The following is a 5,988-nucleotide window of genomic DNA, read 5'->3' on the forward strand; positions in this document are numbered from 1 at the left end:
ACATTATGGAAGAAAGACCATGCTTCACATACATATCCCTATTAGGAGTCCCCTCTGGGGGAGCTGGAGCAGATTCCTCGAGGTTCAACCGGTTCCCAAAACAGCAGCACCACTTACGGAGTGCGCTGAAAGCAGGCATGCTCAGAAATAATGCAAAATATGCAATATTATAGAAAAATGGCACTTAATCGTTGCGCCGTTCAAAGTTACACAGCTCCGGAGAAATCTCTCCACATTACCTGCCTATATGTGTTGCAACGCATATATTTTCACAAAGACAAATACAAAATATGACTAGTCATCACAAATCAAACTCAAATAGCCGGACCAGGCTTCAAAAACTCGGAGCAAGTACCGTACACCGGTTCTTACCAATCAAGAGTCCAGATTCCAACTGCCAAGCTCCACAATCGCCCAAACGGCTTTCACGGCAGGACTGACAGAAGAGGTCTCAGTTGAGGACCGGCGCCACCCAGACGGTCAGCTCGGAAGGGAAGGAAGAAAAACCTCGGGATGCCAGGGCTAAGACGCCGCTGGCAGTGATCACGTCCCCGGCCAAATTCCTCACCTTCGTCGCGACCAGTCCTTCGAGCATCCGAGTCGCCGATGAGCCCCACGTGACGGGCGCCAATTGATGAATACAGGCCCCAGCTAGGCCCGCAGGACACAAGGGTTCGCTCTCCTGTAATGGAATCTATAAGGAAGTTGGCACGGAAACTGCAAAGTACAAAGACAGCATTTATTAACCCTTAAGGGTGGTCCTACAATCCACACAACACTCTTCAGTATTGCATAGAGTAGCACAAAGAACTTGCGTACACGGTCCCCTTTTATACACAATAGAGGGGCTCATAAGTGGGTGGATACAACATGAGGCCGAAGAACATTACCATTTATGGTCATTTTCGATACTGAATCAATATGTGGGCGGAGCTAACACACTCCTTGAGCCCGCGAAAACATGGTCAAGCAAGGCTAACTGATAACAGATGTGGTCAAGTCTGGGCATGTGCCAGATGGACAAAGGAGCTATTTATAGACTGTTACTAGGCAGATTACAAGAGCAACTAACACAGAGGTTGGACTCTTCTCGTGGGGAACACGTGGAAGCATGACAGTACAAAATGGAGTCCAAACTTCAGTCAACATAACGGAAAAAACATGATCTATAAGAGGGGAATTAATGTCTTTAGTAAATGCTTAATCACATCGTTGTTTCAATTTACAACAGATCTATGGAATTCCCTTCCTTTACATATTCGCGCCCTAAACAGCCTGACTCTTTTTAGACGCGCCATTAAAACACATCTGTTTGCCCCCGCTATCTGATTTCTCTTTTCTTGGCCTTGACCTGTTGTGTTGTGTACCTGATCAGGCGCCAGGACGCCCCTTCGCTGGGGCAGCTGTGCGCCTAATAAAAGTGAAAAAAAAAAAAAAAACAATTAAAAATACAAAAAAATATGATTCTATTCTGATTCAATCTGTGCACCCGTTTCAGGCTATTGTTCACATGGAGCTTAAAACAGGTAAGTTGCCTCCCACAGATTTACATAGAGGATTAAAAGGAAGAGTTGTATATTTACCTTTAGATTTAAAGAAAAATATTGAAACTATTGGTGTAGTGTAGAGAAAGAGGAAACTGAACCAGTAGTTATTCTAGTTAATGGTGCTACTATGAAGAGTCGGAAAATATGGCAAGAATTAGTAGATGTCAGCAAAGTGCAAAAGGCAACGTTATATCTCATTAAAAACAATGATTACTACAAAAATGTGGATGTGGAAGAAGAAATAGATTTAGGAGATGTTCGCGAAATGTCAAGTGGCCAAATTGAAAAAGTGAACATGTCCAAAAGTGAAGAAATTTATGAACATTATAGTGTACATCCTTTATATTCCAAAGAAGTGATGGGAAATACTATTGAATTATTCCAAATGAAGAAAGCGAAGGGGACTCCCATGAGTGTTTGGGAAAAAAGTTTGGAAGCTCGTTGTTTTCCACAGCTCTTCCCCACTGGAAAAGGTGAATGATATGACGAATGACCAGTACAGATTCCCGCATCAGAATATCTGACAACAAGATTGTACTCAGAAGATCCAAGATTTTGACAATGTAAACCATATATAATTCATCTTTTGTTTGAAAGTGACATGTCTGGACTTTCATATGCAGTCAAACACATATTAAAAGCAGGAATTCATCTTCAAAATGTTTCTGCAAAGGACTTCATGGTCAAAGTACATGAGAGAGATGATCATTTAGAATCTCAATTGATTAATTTGATGGCGTGTCAGCATGGTACTAATGAGTATTGGTATCGTCGTCATGGAGAACTTAAATGCATGTTAAGGAACTTAGGAACTCCTACGTGGTTTGTTATGCTAATCTGTGCTGAATACGCATGGGACGATTTACTTGAATTTCTTCGAGAAGTAAATTCAAATATTAAAAACATTGAATTCAAGACACCTGGAGAACTGTGTTCCTTGGAACCTGTAAATGTGTGCAGATATTTTAATCATAGGTTTCAAGATATGATGTCTTTTATCTGCAATAAAAACAATTCTCCTCTTGGAGAAGTTATTGATTTTGTTTGGAGAAAGGCATATCAAGCTAGAGGTGCATATGCTTTTATGGATCAAGGATGCACCCAAATTTGGAACTGATTCGGATGAGACTGTTTATCTTTTATTGAAGACTATGCTACATGTGTTATATCAAAAACAAGAGAAGAAAACACCTTAAGGCAACAAGTTTTATGGTTTCAAACTCATCAATGTGGCAAATACCGTCGACGGAATTACAAGTCGAAGAAAAAGTTTTATACCAAATGTCTTTTTGGATTTCAACGTCCATTAATATCCAAAGGAAGAGTCAACAGTTTCATGTCAACAGTGAGACATACCATCACTAGAAAATCTGCTGAAAATACTTACAATTTAAAAAGAAGTGAACAATCAAAGTGTATTAATGATTATAATTCAGTTATTTTGTTGATGTGGAATGCTAATATGGATATCCAGTATTTTGTGGATAATTCCATTGCTGTTGCTCGGTATGTAACGTCATACATAACAAAATCAGAAAAGACCGAGCTGAAAGAAATGTGGGAAGAAATTTCCCATGAGAAGAGTCTTTGTAAGAAAATGTACAGCTTTAGTTTGAAGATGCTGTCCCATTGAGAGATTGGATCCTACGAATGTTCGGATCGGTTGTCCTCTGCAAGTTTATAGTCAAAGTCAAGAGGAATCATTTGGGTTAGTCTAGGTCTTGCTGCAACACGAAATCGAATACTTAAATCTGTAAAGGAAATTGAATATTTAGCATTAAATAAACCGGAAAGCAAAGATATTGTTAAAACAAACATATTGGATACGTACTATCCAAATAGAATCCTCATCTTGAAAACATATGTATCTATGAAGTGCTGCAATATTACAGTTTTAAGAGAAATATTACACAGAACATAAATGAAGAAAAATATGCAGTGATGGGTTCAGAAGGATGTTTGGTAAAACATGGTAAAGGAAATCTGATTAATCATAGGAAACCGAGTCGCGATACTCCTGATAAAAGAGAATTTTACTTTTTAGCACTTCTGCAACTCTTCAAGCCTTGGCGTACGGAACTGGAATTACTTTGAGATTTTCAGTGCTATGAAGATTCTTTTAATGCATGTAAAGATAGAATTGAATGCACGTTTTTTCCAAATTTTCTCAATGTTGAATGAAGAAATTGATCAAAAAGCTACTATTGCAGCTGAGATTGCTAGAGACAGTTCTCAAGACAATCAAAGTTCTGCTCCACTGAGTCAAGATCCACTAGGACAACCAATTCTTGAAAATGAAGCAGCAATCGCTATGAGTGAAGTGGAAACAGCAATGCATCAAGCTCAACATGATATTATGGATTTAGGAAACTTGGAAGAACAACTAAATATTGAACAGAAAGAAATATATCACCAAGTGAGACAACAGATTGACTATGGTTTTCTTCATGAAAAAAAAGAATGCACATGCACATCATTTCAACCTATCCGAATGTATGTCAGTGGTCAAGCTGGTACAGGAAAAAGTATCTTAATTAAACTTTTGACCAGTTATCTACAGAAAACCACTGAATCACATTTTTCTTGTGTTGCAACCGCTCCAACTGGGTTAGCAGCACACAACATTAAAGGAATTACATTACTTCGCTTACTAATGCTACCTGCTGAACATGAAAACAAATTGGAATATCACAAGCTATCTGGAGAAGCTTGTTATGAAGTTTCAAGAGTACTAAAGAAAATGAAACTTCTGATAATTGATGAGGTGAGCATGGTCGCAAACTTAATGCTTACCTTTGTGCATTTAAGAATGCAGCAAATTTTAAAAACAGAATACGGTTATTTGGAGGTAAACATGTGATAGCTTTTGGCGATCTACTGCAACTTACTCCTGTAAAAGGGCAACCATTATTTAAAACACCTGTGCATGAAGACACCAGAAAGTGTTTGGGAATTAAAGGAAATGTGAATATTTGGTCATATTTTGAAAACAAAGAACTTATTAAAAATATGCGACAGGCAAGTGATGAAGACTATGAAAGTATTCTTCAAGATATAAGAATTGATGTATTGACAGAACATGGTAAAGAAGCTTTGCAAAGTCGGCTACTTCCAAACTTGTTTCCAAATGAAGATGTTGCTCCGGAAATAATATACAAAACAATCAGAGAGAATAAATCTATAATCTGCCTAATGCTAACACTGCAAGAGTGTTCTACATTCAATGAAGAACTTTTAAAGCTGGAAAAACAACAAATAATAAAAATGGAAGCCATTGATAAAATAGAGCACAAAGGTTTATTATTTTGACAGAAAAATTTAAAACAAAATTGGATTCATTGGAAAAATCTATATCTAAGACTGCTGATTTAGAAAAGAATGTATATGTATGTGAAAACTGTTGGGTAATTGTACGGCATCATTTGGATATGGAAAAAGGTTTGGTAAATGGAGCAATAGGAAAAGTTGTTGATTTTGTTAACTATCAAAATAGAGATGGAATTGAATTTTTTAAAATTAAATTTGATCAGATTGAGTAAAACAGATTGGACGTTGTTCTGTTTGTCTTTTTGCTTATTAAAGATTTGTATGTTCATAGAAAACAGTTTCCTCTTTCTTTAGCATATGCAGTGACTATTCATAAATCTCAAGGTTTAAGTGTAGACAGCGCTTTGGTAAACATTGGAAATGCCGTGTTTAAAGAGGGAATGGCGTATGTTGCATTGTCCCGAGTCAGAAGTTTATCTGGATTGTATTTGATTGATTTTGGTGAGAGAAAGATTAGTGCAGATGCAAATTGTGTAAGAGAGTATAATCGGTTAAGAAGAGTGTAAGCTCCCAATTTAGGTCAATATCCTGTATATGGAAAGCGTGTAGTAAGTCAAAAACGAAGATATGAGAATCTCTGTCGTGAAGTTGGAAAGAAGACAATAAATCAAGACAATGTTCAGATTCCAAACAAAAAGAAAAAGGACACTGTTGAAGAGATTGTAGGATACAGTTCAGGTATCCACTGCTATGCTAATGTAGTGGTGAATGTCGTGTTTTTTCTAGAAATTCTCCAACAGCAAATTACGGAGAATCGTGAAAAAAGGTTTTGCACCTTGTTGCATTCAATTTTTGAAAAATTGAGAACTGATAAAACTAAAATCCAAAGTGTTTCTGGCATTTGGAATCTTCTGGATATATGTTCTGGTTCATCATAATTTACACAGAATGTACAGCAAGATGCTCAGGAATTTCTTATGTTTATGCTTGCAGTATTGGAAGATGAAAAAATACAAATCGAAAATCTGTTTGGACTTAGTTATAGATGGGAACATGAATGTGAAAATTGTGTATTTACTTCTACCACTAACATAGACACTGAAAGATTCATGTATTTGGCAATACCAGATTGTAAAACAGTGTCTTTTAACAAATTAGTTAACTCCGCTAATCA

Source organism: Triturus cristatus, chromosome 6 (assembly GCF_964204655.1).
Source record: "Triturus cristatus chromosome 6, aTriCri1.1, whole genome shotgun sequence".
NCBI lineage: Eukaryota > Metazoa > Chordata > Amphibia > Caudata > Salamandridae > Triturus > Triturus cristatus.